This window comes from Rhinoraja longicauda, chromosome 9, assembly GCF_053455715.1.
Source record: "Rhinoraja longicauda isolate Sanriku21f chromosome 9, sRhiLon1.1, whole genome shotgun sequence".
Lineage (NCBI taxonomy): Eukaryota > Metazoa > Chordata > Chondrichthyes > Rajiformes > Arhynchobatidae > Rhinoraja > Rhinoraja longicauda.
In genome coordinates this window covers 8,181,091-8,196,182 of record NC_135961.1, presented here as the reverse complement: position 1 = coordinate 8,196,182, position 15,092 = coordinate 8,181,091, and the positions used below count along the sequence as shown (strand labels likewise).

Here is a 15,092-nt window from a genome sequence, read left to right as displayed (position 1 = left end):
GTTGTAAATCTGTGGAATTCTCTGCCTCAGAAGGCAGTGGAGGCCAATTCTCTGGATGCTTTTAAGAGAGAGTTCAATAGGGCTTTTAAAGATAGCGGAGTCAGGGGGTATGGGGAGAAGGCAGGAACTGGGTACTGATTGTGAATGATCAGCCAAGATTACATTGAATGGCGGTGCTGGCTCGAAGGGCCGAATGGCCTACTCCTGCACCTATTGTCTATTGTTTCCCTTTCCCCTGACTATCAGTCTGAAGAGGGTCTGAGCCAAAACATCACCCATTCCTTCTCTCCAGAGATGCTGCCTGACCCGCTGAGGTACTCCAGCTTTTTGTGTCTATCTTCGGTTTAAACCATCATCTGCAGTTCCTTCCTGCACATGGATGAAGGCATCCCATCACTTGATCCAACACTCACCGTCGTCACCAGCTCGGATAACCAAAAATATCCCAGAGAGTGAATGTGTTAATCCACACCCGGTCATAGAGTTATAGAGTGATACATTATGGAAACAGGCCCTTCAGCCCAACTTGCCCACACCGGCCAACATGTCCCAGCTGCACTAGTCCCACCTGCCTGTGTTTAGTCCATATCCCTCCAAACCTGCCCTATCCATGTACTTGTCTAACTGTTTCTTAAATGTTTTTAGATTTAGATTTTTAGATTTAGAGGTACAAGGCGGAAACAGGCCCTTCGGCCCACTGAGTCCGCGCCGCCCAGCGATCCCTGCACATTAACACTATCCTACACACACTAGGGACAATTTTTACATTTGCCCAGCCAATTAACCTACATACCTGTACGTCTTTGGAGTGTGGGAGGAAACCGAAGATCTCGGAGAAAACCCACGCAGGTCACGGGGAGAACGTACAAACTCCGTACAGACGGCGCCCGTAGTCAGGATCGAACCCGAGTCTCAGGCGCTGCATTCGCAGTAAGGCAGCAACTCTACCGCTGCTCCACCGTGCCGCCCTTGGGATAGTCCGAGCGTCAACTTCCTCCTCCGGCAGCTTGTTCCATACACCCGCCACCCTTTGTGTGAAAACCACCCCCTGATGCTTTTCAAAAATCACTTTCTATAAAATTGACTTTGGCTCAAAAATGGGGAGTGCGAGCCAGTGAGCAGCAGAGCAAAAGAGAAGCAAATGTATGAATAGAGAGCAACAAGCAATCTCCTGGAGGAACTCAGCAGGAAGAGGGGGAAGCAATCTGCTCGAGCCACTGAGTTCCTCCAGCAGTCAGTTTGTTGCTCCAGACTCCAGTATCTACAGTCTCAAGTGTCTCCATTTGAACAGAGAGATGTTTTTTTTCTTTAGGCATACATACAAATAACGTAGCAGTGAAAAAGAGAAAGTAGGAAATGGACAAAAATAGCAACAAAGCAAAAGCTGCAACTATGCAACAGGACCCTAAAGGCTCGGACGTGAACAGCGTTGGTTAGCTTGGCAGAGCAGAGTTTAGTTTAGTTAAGTTTAGTGTAGAGATACAGCGCGGAAACAGGCCCTTCGGCCCACTGAGTCCGCGCCGCCCAGCGATCCCCGCACATTAACGCTATACTGCACACTCTAGGGACAATTTTACATTTATACCAAGCCAACTAACCTACATACCTGTACGTCTTTGGAGTGCGGGAGGAAAGCGAAGATCTAGGAGAAAACTCACGCGGTCACGGGGAGAACGTATAAACTCCGTACAGACGGCGCCCGTGGTCGGGATCGAACCCGTGTCTCCGGCGCTGCAGGCGCTGTAAGGCAGCAACTCTACCGCTGCGCCACTGTGCCCGCCCTTCTGGACATTTCTGTAGAGAAGACTCAGAAGTCTAGATTTTCCTCCGTGCCGCGGTGACTGATTCCGATACGATACGATAAAACTTTATTCATCCCCGGAGGGGAAATTGGTCTGCCGACAGTCACAACACACAACGTAAAACAAAAACTTGAAATTAAAAGCGAAAAACAAAAAGAAAAAGACAAGCCACTGTTGTCTGGCTGCCGTGTGCACAGCGCCTTCACCGGAACAAACAAACAAACAAACAAACACAGACAGGCTTATCCCCTGGGCAGAGGATTCTAAACTAGAGTGCCCCCGCCCCTCCCCCACACTGGGTCCCCCTTTGATCTCCCACCGTCCCTTAAGGCACCCCCCCACGCCGAGTCCCCATTGTCTTCCCCTCCCCCCTCACGCTCTTCGACCACGAGGCCCCACTGCCGCCGAGGCCCCGTTGTCGCCGAGTCTCCCACTGCCGCCGCTGAGGCTCCCGCTGCCGCAGCCAAGGTTCCCATGGTCACCACCGCCAAGGCTCCCGTGGCCACCACCGCCAAGGCTCCCGTGGCCACCACCGCCAAGGCTCCCGTGGCCACCACCGCCAAGGTTCCCGTGGCCGCCACCGCCAAGGTTCCCGTGGCCGCCACCGCCAAGGCTCCCATGGCCGCCACCACCAAGGTTCCCATGGCCGCCACCGCCAAGGCTCCCATGGCCGTCACCGCCAAGGCTCCCATGGCCGCCACCGCCAAGGCTCCCATGGCCGCCACCGCCAAGGCTCCCATGGCCGCCACCGCCAAGGCTCCCATGGCCGCCACCGCCAAGGCTCCCATGGCCGCCACCGCCAAGGCTCCCATGGCCGCCACCGCCAAGGCTTCCATCGCCGCCACCGCCAAGGCTCCTTCGGCCCAGACACACCTCGCCACCCGGCTTCTCCTCAGTCCCCTGAAGGCCTGTTGGGCGAGTCGGGCCTACCGGGGCGCGTCTTTCCACAGGGGCCATCATCTCCCACTGGCCAACATCCCACCAGGAAATCCCGAGATAAAATCTAACCCCCACCTCCTCAACTGGCAGTAATTTAAAAGGCATCTGCTTTCGTTAGACGTTAAGACCTTGCCCCCCGAATGCAGGTATCATCCTGAATCTTACGGCTGGAATGCATGAAATAATTAAACTTTCTGCTAAGTGGGGTTTTTTTGTGCAGTGAACCGAAGGTGGCCCATAATACACTATTATGGTAGGTATTCCTTCTGCTTCAGCTTTCCATGAAGCCCGCATTTATCAAAACCTTTCTTTTGAACTTTCCCTAAATGGTGGTGTCCAGACTTTCTATTCTGCACACCAAATACAATGGCTATTGCCTCAGTCTGTGGTGGTGATCCACAGGCTTTCGATTCCACTGCAAAATCTCCTCAAGGTACGCCTACTTTGAAGAAGTTCTCCTCCTCTCTCCAATGAGAGTTCTGCAACATCCTACTTTCATTCCAGAGAAGGGTCTCTACCCGAAAGGTCACCCACTCCTTCTATCCAGAAATATTGCCCGAGTTCCTCCAACATTTTGTGTCTATCTTCGGTGTAAACCAGCATCTGCAGTTCCTTGCTACACATTGTGATCGTCCAACAGGCTTTGCAACCTGTTTTCAATGAGTGACTAAAATGATTAGATAACAAAATAGCTAATAAGTCATACAGTTGAGTAAAGTGGAAACAGAGAGCTGCGGATGCTGGTTAATACATCAAAGAACACACAGTGCTGGAGTAACTTCACTGACTCGATAGCACACGGCAAAAGCTTTTCACTGTACCTTGGTGCACGTGACAATAAACTAAACTAAGCCAAGCGTTATAGACTCATAGAGTCATAGAGTCCTACAGCACAGAAAGAGGCCCTTCGGCCCATCGTGTCCGTGCCGCCCGTTACCAAACACAGTCTAATTTTAATCCCATTTTCCCGCATTTGGACCGTAGCCCTGAATGCTGTAGCATTTCAAGTGCCCATCCAAATGCCTCTTAAACGTTGTGAGTGTTCCCGCCTCCACCACCACCCCAGGCAGTGAGTTCCAGACTCCAACCACCCTCTGGGTGAAAAAGTTCTTTCTCACATCCCCCCGAAACCTCCCTCCCCTTACCCTGTATCTATGTCCCCTTGTTGTTGAACCTTCCACCAGTGGAAGAAGTTCCCCGCCATCTACCTTATCTATGCCCCTCATGATCTTGTACACCTCGATCATGTCCCCTCTCAGCCTTCTCTGCTCCAGGGAAAACAACCCCAGTCTGCTCAGTCTCTCCTCATAGCCGAGGCCCTTCATCCCTGGCAGCATCCTGGTGAATCTCCTCTGCACCCTCTCCAAAGCTATCACATCCTTTCTATAATGTGGTGACCAGAACTGTACACAATACTCCAGCTGTGGCCTCACCAGTGTTCTGTACAATTCCATCATTACCCCCCTACTTTTATATTCGATGCCCCAGCTAATGAAGGCCAGTAACCCATATGCCTTTTTGACCACCCTGTCCACCTGTCCTGCTGCCTTCAAGGACTTGTGTACCTGTACTCCAAGGTCCCTCTGTACCCCTGTCTTCCCTAGGGTCCTTCCATTCATGGTGTACTCCCTCTCCAAGTTATTCCTGCCAAAGTGCATCACCTCGCACTTTTCAGGATTAAATTTCATCTGCCACTGCTCCGCCCATCTGACCATCGCATCTATATCTTCCTGCAGCTTGCAGATCCCTTCCTCGCTATTCACCACCCCCCCCTAACTTTGTGTCAGGGTTATGTCAGGGTCCAATTCAAAACCCTTTCATTTCTCATCTGCCGAGTTAGGTTTCACGTTAAACCCGACATTTGTTCATCATGAACCTGCTGATTTTCATGTAAAGACATCTTATGTGGAACTGCACGACAAGCTCCGGAAGTGTGTTGGAAGGAACTGCAGATGTTGGTTTAAACCAAAGATAGGCACAAAAAGCTGGACAGGCAGCATCTCTGGAGAGAAGGAATGGGTAATGTTTCGTGTCGAGACCCTTCTTCCGAAGTGCCCTGTAACCAAGAAGATTTCACAAGCAGCAGTCAGACGGCCAATAGACAATAGACAATAGACAATAGACAATAGACAATAGACAATAGACAATAGACAATAGACGCAGGAGGAGGCCATTCGGCCCTTTGAGCCAGCACCACCATTCAATGTGATCATGGCTGATCATTCTCAATCAGTACCCAGGGAAAACCTCCGCTCTCCTTCGAATGGTGCCTTAGGATGTTCATCATCAGAACCAACAGAGGAGAGCTCAGACACATACAGGCAGGCACGCAGGGGGAGCGGTGGCCGGAAAGCACATGAAGAGTGCTGGGCTCCTGATAGTTTCACCGAATCTTTCTACAGCGTGTGCTGCTGCTGCTGGAGAGGTGGTCGGAGAGGGAGGGAGAGGCCGGACAGATGTTGGGAAAGAAAGCCTGTGGATCAAGGCACCTTGGAGAATCGCTGCAGCGGTCAGTCCAAAGCAAACAAGGAGATCAAAGTTTGTGGGGGGGAGGGAAGAACCCGACACAAGGAGCAGGGAATTGCAGTAAGGAGAATGCAACAGGGAGCAATCCTTTGGCATTGTCCTGGATTATTATATCACAATTAATCGTCCTGTCAGCCCCATGTACTTAGCTCACAGCTAACATTTGGGAAGCCTGGTGCTTGTTGGTAGAGACAAACTAATTGTATTTTCATTCTTATCCCTTGTACAAGCAGCGTTCTCAAGAACTCCAAAGGTAAATGAATACAACTGCGCCTACGTTTGAGTTTTAAGGTCATTTAGGTCCCTTTTACATAAACTCATCCCCAGAGCATTGAAGGCTAACCATCCCACACGACGAAAAAAAAAGCTATTGTTACATAAATCCAGTCGAAGTCACACATCAATAAATCTATACAATATTCGGTTTTACTAAATGTGTTCAATAGCGCTGAACTTTGCAGCATCTTAACAACATTGGACCGCTGCCCTGGGTTGGCGATAATGATTTTAAAAACATGTTTTTCAGAAAACAAATAGAAATCTGAAAGATTCCACCCATGTGAAGCAAACTCAAAAGGCCTAACAGAAGGCCTAACTCAATTTTATGCACATCATTTAAAAAAAATTCAAGGTAGTAATAACAATAAAATATTTTGTAGCATTCATTAACAGCATATATTCCATTTGTTTATTTATGGGCCGAGTTCAGATGAAAGTTCAATGAAATGTAAGAATTATACTGATTATTTGCAGAGCAAAATGATATGAGCAGCTGTGGAAAATAGACCCCATTTCTGACTTATGGAAGTATCAGTTTATTGAGTCTGAAGAAGGTCCAAAACGCCGCAGCGAGACTCCTGACGGGTACCCGTAAAAGGGACCACATCACCCCGATTCTGGCCTCTCTCCACTGGCTCCCAGTACGGTACAGAATCAACTTCAAGCTCCTCCTATTCACATACAAAGCCCTAAACGGGCTTGCTCCCCCCCCCCCCCCCCCCCCCCCATATCAAAAATCTTCTAATCCACCACTATCTCCAGGTCCCTCAGGTTGGCCAATTTGGGGCTAATCACTATCCCGCGGTCTAGGCTTAAGCTCAGGGGTGACCGCGCTTTTGCAGTTGCAGCTCCTAGACTGTGGAACAGCATCCCTCTCCCCATCAGAACTGCCCCCTCCATCGACTCCTTTAAGCTCAAAACCTATTTCTACTCCCTAGCGTTTGAGGCCCTCTGAGGGGGCGCTGTGAACTGTTTATGTATGTGCTGTTATGTCTGTGTGCCATTGTATTTTCGTTCTTAGTACCTGAACTGATGTACAGCACTTTGGTCAACGTGGGTTGTTTTTAAATGTGCTACACAAATAAAATTGACTTGACTTGACTTGACTTAATTCAAGTCACATCAAATATTTATTGGCACAGGTGCACCAAAACGGTAGGGTATTGATACAATGAAAATCTTGCTTGCAGCAGTATCAAGGCCACAGTTACCTGAAAGTGGCCACCCCTGTCGATCGGGCGTATGACACTCTTGGTCGGGATGTTAAGTAAAGTTGGGACGTTATGTTACAAGACATTGGTGAGACCGCACTTGGAGTACTGTTTTGTAGTTTTGGTCACTTTACTACAGGAAGGATGTGATGAAGCTGGAGAGGGTGCAGTAAAAATTCACAAGGATGGTGCCAGGACTGAAGGGCTTGAGTTATAAGTAGAGGCTGGTACTGATTCCCCTGAAGCAAAGGAGCCTGAGGGGTGACCTAATAGAGGTTTATAAAATCCTGAGGGGCTTAGATAAGGTTAATAATAGCCACAGTCGTTTTCCCAGGATAGGGCAGCCCAAAACTAGAAAGTGTATGTTTAAACTGCGAGTGTAAAGATTTAATCAATCAATTTTATTTGTAATAGCACATTTAAAAACAACCCACGTTGACCAAAGTGCTGTACATCTGATTAGGTACTAAGGAAAAAAATGAAACATACAGTAGCACGCAAACCTAACAGCACATACAGAACAGTTCACAGCGCCTCCTCAATGAGCCTCAAACGCTAGGGAGTAGAAATAGGTTTTGAGCCTGGACTTAAAGGAGTCGATGGAGAGGGCAGTTCTGATGGGGAGAGGGATGCTGTTCCACAGTCTAGGAGCTGCAACCGCAAAACCGCGGTCACCCCTGAGCTTAAGCCTAGACCGCGGGATAGTGAGTAGCCCCAAGTCGGCCGACCTGAGGGACCTGGAGTTAGAGAGGTGGGTTAGAAATTTTTTGATGTGGGGGGGGGGAATATCCATTTAGGGCTTTATACGTGAATAGGAGGAGCTTGAAGTTGATTCTGTACCGTACAGGGAGCCAGTGGAAAGAGGCCAGAATCAGGGTGATGTGGTCCCTTTTACGGGTACCCATCAGGAGTCTCGCTGCGGCGTTTTGGACCAGTTGCAGGCGGGACAGGGAAGATTGGCTGATCCCAGTGTATAGGGAGTTGCAGTAGTCTAGGCGGGAGGAAATGAAATTTAAAGGGGACTTATAGGAAAAAAAGGGTACTTGAGGGGAGAACGTTTCTCACAGGGGATGGTGTATATATGGAACGAGCTGGCAGAGGAAATGGAGGCGGGAACAATAACAACATTTAGTTTAGCTTAGTTTAGAGATACAGTGCGGAAACAGGCCCATTGGCCCACCAGGTCGGCGCTGACCAGCGATTTACACACACATTAACTCTATCATACACACGCTAGGGATAATTTACAATTATACCAACCCAATTGACCCACAAAACCGGTGGAGGCCAATTCACTGGATGTCCTCAAAAGAGAGCTAGATTTCGCTCTTAGGGCTAAAGGAATCAAGGGATATGGGGAGAAAGCAGGAACAGAGTGCTGATTTTAGATGATTAGCCATGATCATATCGAATGGCGGTGCTGGCTCGAAGGGCCGAATGGCCTACTATTTTTCTATGTTTCTAACATTTCTCAATGTCAATGCCTTATGCCATATAGAACATCTCAGTACTAATAACAACTTTGTCCAAGGAAGGCTGGGGTTAAGATAAGTTATTCAGGTTCTGAAGTGGATCCAAAGACATTCAAAGTCTCACTGCAGAACACTTGAACTGATAAGTTAAATGAGTGTCAGAAACAGCATACATTTGGAAGACATGATAAAGCAAAGTAGAGATTTCAAGGAGATCAAATAGAATCAGATATGCCACAAAGTAGAAAATGTTTTTGCATCTACGCATGAAAATGATTCACGTGTTTGTTTCACATCATTATATCATTGTACATATGGTGCAAGTGTATAAGGTAGTTATTGTTAATCTTCACACATGTTCTAAAGCTCCTGAGGTCTCCGAGAAATTATGATGTAGGTAGTCTTTACCCAGTCCCCTAGAACATCTCAAAGCACCTCTAAAGCCACACACATCCACTCCGAGTAAGTTACCATCTATTCTCCTGGTCCAAACAAAGTCGCCCGGCAGTATCTTCACGGAACCCAGGTGTAGAAAGAAAATTGTAGGAATATCAGAGACAACTTAAGGGTTCGACTTAAGGGTTCAACTTGCGTTCAGATGCAGATGATGCTAGATTAAAAGATGGACCCCACCTGATAAAATAAGGAAGACAACAAAGTTGAAAAGATTCACACAAAATGCTGGAGTAACAGGCAGCCTCTGTGGAGAGAAGGAATGGGTGATGTTTCGGGTCGAGACCCTTCTTCAGAAGAGATTCAGTTGCCGTTCTAATTTTAACTGTTCACTTGCTTGGCTACCATCTGTTGTACTTCGTGGTCCGGTATCTGTTATACCTTTGTTATGACTCTGGACGGACCACAAGTACACCTGTTTAAAAGGTTAGAAAGCTGGAGTTTAAATCCAGGCTGTTTATTCCACAGCCACCTGGAACCAGAGTGACCACCTAATCACCTCATTCTTTTATATAGACGTTGCTACACAGGCAAACAAAGTAGTCCTTGTGATACAACAAAATAGTCCTTGCAATATCACAACACCATCAGGTGGGCAGTTAAATGAGAACATTAAATATCTACAGCAACGCTCTCAAATTCAGGCAAGCCGTTGGGAACGGTCCACATTGTCAGCTGGAGCTGTCAATGAACATAATGATAGGCAAGCTGTCATTTGGAAATGTTTGTTCTTGATAACATGGGCTGCACAAGTTGTCCCACCCCAGGCGATCTGTCCCCACCCTCTGTATAATAACTCGCCCCACACATCTCCTTTAAACTTTTCCCTTTTCACCTTTAGAGCTTTGCCAGAAAGGGAGGTGTCCAATTATGAATGGAACTTAGAAATAAGATTGAGGGGATTCTATTATAAACTCTCCGATGGTGGGAAAGAAGAAGAAAATGTGTGAGGGGATCTCCGATGTAGGTTTGCAATAGTAAGTGATTTCTTGGAGTATAGTAGGCTGAGAGGTGATCTTATAAAATCATGAGGAGAATATAGATAGGCTGAATATGCCAAGGCTTTTTAACCCAGGGAAGGGGAATCGATAACCAGAGGCTGTAGATTTAAGGTGAGAGGGGCAAGATTTAGACAATAGGCAATAGACAATAGGTGCAGGAGGAAGCCATTCAGCCCTTCGAGCCAGCACCACCATTCAATGTGATCATGGCTGATCATTCTCAATGAGTACCCCGTTTCTGCCTTCTCCCCATACCCCCTGACTCCGCTATCCTTAAGAGCTCTATCTAGCTTTCTCTTGAAAGCATTCAGAGAACTGGCCTCCACTGCCTTCTGAGGCAGTGAATTCCACAGATTCACAACTCTCTGACTGAAAAAGTTTTTCCTCATCTCCGTTCTAAATGGCCTACCCCTTATTCTTAAACTGTGGCCACTGGTTCTGGACTCCCCCAACATTGGGAACATGTTTCCTGCCTCTAACGTGTCCAACCCCTTAATAATCTTATACGTTTCGATAAGATCCCCTCTCATCCTTTATTAGGAACACGAGGGGCAACTTTTTCACAGAGCATGGTGGGTGTTTGGAACAAGTTGCCAAAGGAGGTCGTTGAGGAGACACTATAAAAGCATTTAAAAGACACTTTGTTAGATATATGGTTCAGAAAATTTGACAGGGATCTGGGCCAAATGCGGGCAAATGGGACTTGCTTAGATGAGGCATTTGGATCGGCACGTTGGGCCGAAGGGCTTGTTTCCTGGCTGTATGACTCTATACGATGACATTTCACGCAGACAACTCAAAGCATCAGGACGTGCAGAAACTAGAATGAACTGTGTAGGAAATAACTGCAGATGCTGGTTTAAATCGAAGATAAGACACGAAATGCTGGAGTAACTCAGCGGGACAGGCAGCATCTCTGGAGAGAAGGAATGGACGACAATTCAGGTCGAGACCCTTCTTCAGAACATCGTCCATTCCTTCTCTCCAGGTATGCGGTCTGTCCCGCTGAGTTGCTCCAGCATTTTGTGTCCATCTTTGGTGTAAACCACCATCTGCAGTTCCTTCCTACACGCACCGCCAAGTATTGTCCTTCAAGTATCAATTTGTCATATTTAAGCGCTACTTATTGAGCAGAGGTATCACAAAACGTTGGAGTAACTCAGCAGGTCAGGCAGCATCTAGGAGAGAGGGAATGGGTGACGTTTCTGTTCGAGACCCTTCTTCAGACTGAACCCGAAACGTCACCCATTCCCTCTCTCCCAGATGCTGCCTGACCCAGCATTACTCCAGCATTTTGTGATACCTTCGATTTGTACCGGCATCTGCAGTCATTTTCCTACACCTACTGAGCAGAGTCATTTGCCCAAGAGTTACTTCACAGTTGACCGTGACTCTTTGTGTTCCCATAACATCGACACATATGCAATTTCACTGCCGATTGTTTAGCAATCGGGAGAAAGAAAATCGACTCGCTTTTCTCCCCTCTCACCAGCAGAAGTCGAGGCCAATTAGCAGATGTTGATTGCTGCCCTGGTTTATATTAGGTAATTCAGTGCAAGACGGGGATCCAACCAAGGTGCCTGCCTGGGGCTCAATTCCACATTAGGCTGTGGATTTACCAACTGAGTGATCAGATTACCCTCACAAGTTTTGTTTAAGAAAGGTGCTCTTTAAAAATACATGTTGCTAAATGAGCATTTTAATAATTTACTCACCAGCTAATCTCTACCATGTTCCAGCAGGTCCAATTGATAGCTGGAAGTTTGAAGCTTCTAAATATCCACCTTTCCACGTTGTCCTCTTGCATTTATATTAACATTGTTAATATAATGAAATTATGCTCAGCTTTCCTATTTAAAGGCTGATCAGAGAGAGAGACCGTGGTGCCACGAGGTGATCGAGGCTTCAAAAAGTTGGGAGCCTCGATCACCTCGTGGCACCACGGGAGAAGAATGAGGAGGAGATAAGACTTTGCCTTCCATCACAGTGAGGGTGTGCCTAGAGCAATCACTGTGATGGCTGTTTTGTGTAAAAAATTATATCTGTGTGTCCTGTGCTTTTTGTTGTCTACTGCCGGACCCTGACGTGAGAGGACGCTGGCGTTGTGTATTCGCCGCTTTTCCGTCAGGATAGTTTGTCTGTTTGTTTCTATGTTCATTGTTTTTGTAAAGCGCTTTGAGCATGCGATAAGGCGCTATATAAAATAAATGAATTATTATTATTATTAACAGTAATAAAAGCTGAAACTGAAATATTGGTTGGTGCAGGCTTATTTTGAAATTCAATTCAATGTTGGCAGCAAGGGAAATACATGCCCCACCAGTACCAAGTGGCCCCCTAACTCAGGGCCGTCTTAACGCATGGGCCTGATGGGCACTTGCCCGGGGCCCCACGAGCATAGGGGCCCCATGCTGATCTGTGTATGTTAAGTGACTTGCAATAAATAAATACTACTTTAAAAATGTAGGTTCAATAAGTGCTTTTTTCGCAACATTTTCCATCCCTAAGTGCTCCTCACAGCGATCTGTAAGTACTTTTCGCAACAATGTAGCACCCTAAGTCCATCGCTAAGTGCTTTTCAGTAAGTGCTTTTCGCCGGCACTACAGGGGGGGGGGGGCTGGTAGGGAAAGGGGGGTGGGGGAGAGTAACGGTAGGGGCCCCAGTACACTGCTTTGCCCGGGGGCCCATAATGCTGTAAAAACGGCCCGGCCCTAACTAACTCATAAAGTTACCTTCCCGAACGAAAATGTCTCTGCAAATCCTCAACCAGTTAAAGCGTGGAAAAGGGGAAGAAACCTCGGCCTTCTGTGTTCCCATTGCAACTTTAAGGTGCACATTGAGTTCGGTCGTGTAGGGCGGCACGGTGGCGCAGCGGTAGAGTTGCTGCCTTACAGCGAATGCAGCGCCGGAGACTCAGGTTCCATCCTGACTACGGGCGCCGTCTGTACAGAGATTGTACGTTCTCCCCGTGACCTGCATGGGTTTTCTCCGAGAACTTCAGTTTCCTCCCACACTCCAAAGACGTACAGGTATGTAGGTTAATTGACTCGGTAAATGTAAAAATTGTCCCTAGTGTGTGCAGGATAATGTTAATGTGCGGGGATCGCTGGGCGGCGCGGACTCGGTGGGCCGAAGGGCCTGTTTCCGCGCTGTATCTCTAAATCTAAAAAGAAATCTTTAAAAAATAAATAAATAACTGCAGATGCTGGTACAAATCGAAGGTATCACAAAATGCTGGGGTAACTCAGCAGGTCAGGCAGCATCTCAGGAGAGAAGGCATGGGTGACGTTTCGGGTCGAGACCCTTCTTCAGACTGATGTCAGGGAAGGGGGGCGGGACAAAGATAGGATGTAGTTGGAGACAGGAAGACAGTGGGAGAAGTGAGTCGGAGGCCTTCGCAGTAACAGGGTAGAGATCGAGGAGCAAGCTCTGTGGTCCGTGTCTACTCGTTTGTCCTTCGTGGTAAATCTTTGAGCTGCTGTGAAAAGACGCCTCTGTGTGCGCTGTTCCCAGGTCCCACTTGCAGATGTCCGGGTCTTCTGCTGGTCATGGCCAGCTCAAAAGGTCAGCTCAGATCCGTGTAATCAGAGGCCTGTGCTTCCTGCTGGTTTTAATGAAAGCTTCATGCTATTTTGAGTCACTTTGGCACGATCCCACGTGCCACACAGTGTTGGTCATTATGAATGGGACCTGGACTTATTCTGTTTTAGGTTTAGAGATACAGCGCGGAAACAGGCCCTTCGGCCCACCGGGTCCGCACCGACCAGTGATCCCCGCACATTAACACTATCCTACACGCGCTAGGGACAATTTACACAGACACCAGGCCAACCTAGCTGCTCATTATGAACGGGACCTGGACTTATCCGGTTCAAGAACAATCTGCTCATAGACCTCTTCGGTTTCTACATTAAAACTTCACCCCGATATAAATGCGAGTGGATTAATTAAAAGACAAATTCTAGACTTTAAAATTTTGCTGAGGTTTCCTGGGAAGAAAGAGGACAGGCATCTTTTCCCCCAGTCTGGTGAGATGGGAAGATGAAAACAGCCTCAAATTGCTTTTATAGAGGGAAGGAACAAGTGACATTCCTAACAGATCAAGGCACTGCACACTGAAACAAATCACTGGAAATGAAAAGTATTGTTAGCACGTCTTGGAAGGAATAATCCTCTTTCTTAAAGTTTCTTCCATGTCATTGTTTATTCCTATTGATAAATCCATTCGATATTGGAGGTCACGAGGCAACTAATTCCTGACACAGATCTCTTAAATCCTTTCAACTTTAAGCTGGTTCAGCAGGCTACCATGAAACAAACTTGGTCTTCTCCTTGAGTTGGCCAGAAAATACCAGAATAGTTTGCAAGGCCAGATTGCTGTAATTCAATAACTTGGTTTAAAAGCAAAGGGCTAGATATTCCTTTCGTTAAAAAGACAAAATCATCATTTTTCAGATAGCATCGCACATCAAAAACCAGTAAGCCTGGACAGAAAGATTTTTCAATGCACCTTTCCTGCTTGATGCTGACCAGTCTGTACGAACATTCACCCTGAACCTTCCCCAATATGCACGGTGGTGCAGCGGTAGAGTTGCTGCCTTACAGCAGCCAGAGACCCGGGTTCGATCCCGACTGCGGGTGCTGCCTGTACGGAGTTTGTACGTTCTCCCCGTGACCTGCGTGGGTTTTCTACGAGACCCTCGGTTTCCTCCCACAGTCCAAAGGCGCACAGGTTTGCAGGTTCATTGGCTTGGTGTCTGCGTAAATTGTCCCTAGCGGGTGTAGGATAGTGTTAATGTGTGGGGATCACTGGTCGGCGCGGACACGGTCGGCCAAAGGGCCTGTTTTCACGCTGTATCTCTAAAACTAAAAACTAAAATGTGTAAGTGGATTTGGCAAGCAATTTAGACCAGTTACAGCTCCAAATGTGATGCGAAAACCCACGCCACAGTATTACAAGTGGCACAACGAGGACACTGAGAATGGTTTCACACGGAAACACCCATTTTAGATTTTTTGGCAGAAGTGTTTTACATTTGGTTCCTACCTGGAGTTGTTGATCGTCTTCTCCCGACTGCATACGTGCGTGAGAGAGAGTTGCACATTTCGGAATGGGCGAGGAATAGATTTCTCATCTCTGTCCTGCTATGAAAATAAAGGAGGTGTAAAAAAGAAACAAGTTTGATTCAAAGCTCTTCAAATGAGACACAGCAGAAGATGTTTGATCCCCACTCGCTATTACCTTCTCCACAAGGTTCAAAGATTTTGAAAGACCTACATGGATTTCCGTAATTGTCAAGCCTTGTTAAAGCCGAGTACTCAGGGAACTGTGATGTTGCAGCAACCCACAATATCAGTCACACCGACCAAAATCCATCCACCCGAATGATTTATTGGTGCTATCCCCC

At 47.3% G+C, this 15,092-nt stretch overlaps 1 long non-coding RNA gene across 1 annotated transcript in view; it reads right to left on the bottom strand.

Annotated features, from left to right (window-relative positions):
• Positions 1–14,820, bottom strand: part of LOC144596900 (uncharacterized) — a 153,703-nt gene extending 138,883 nt beyond the window's left edge. The window contains exon 1 of the long non-coding RNA XR_013547660.1: positions 14,732–14,820. This is a non-coding gene — a long non-coding RNA (uncharacterized LOC144596900). The remainder of the gene's footprint in view (positions 1–14,731) is intronic.
• Between the last annotated feature and the right edge of the window lie 272 nt (positions 14,821–15,092).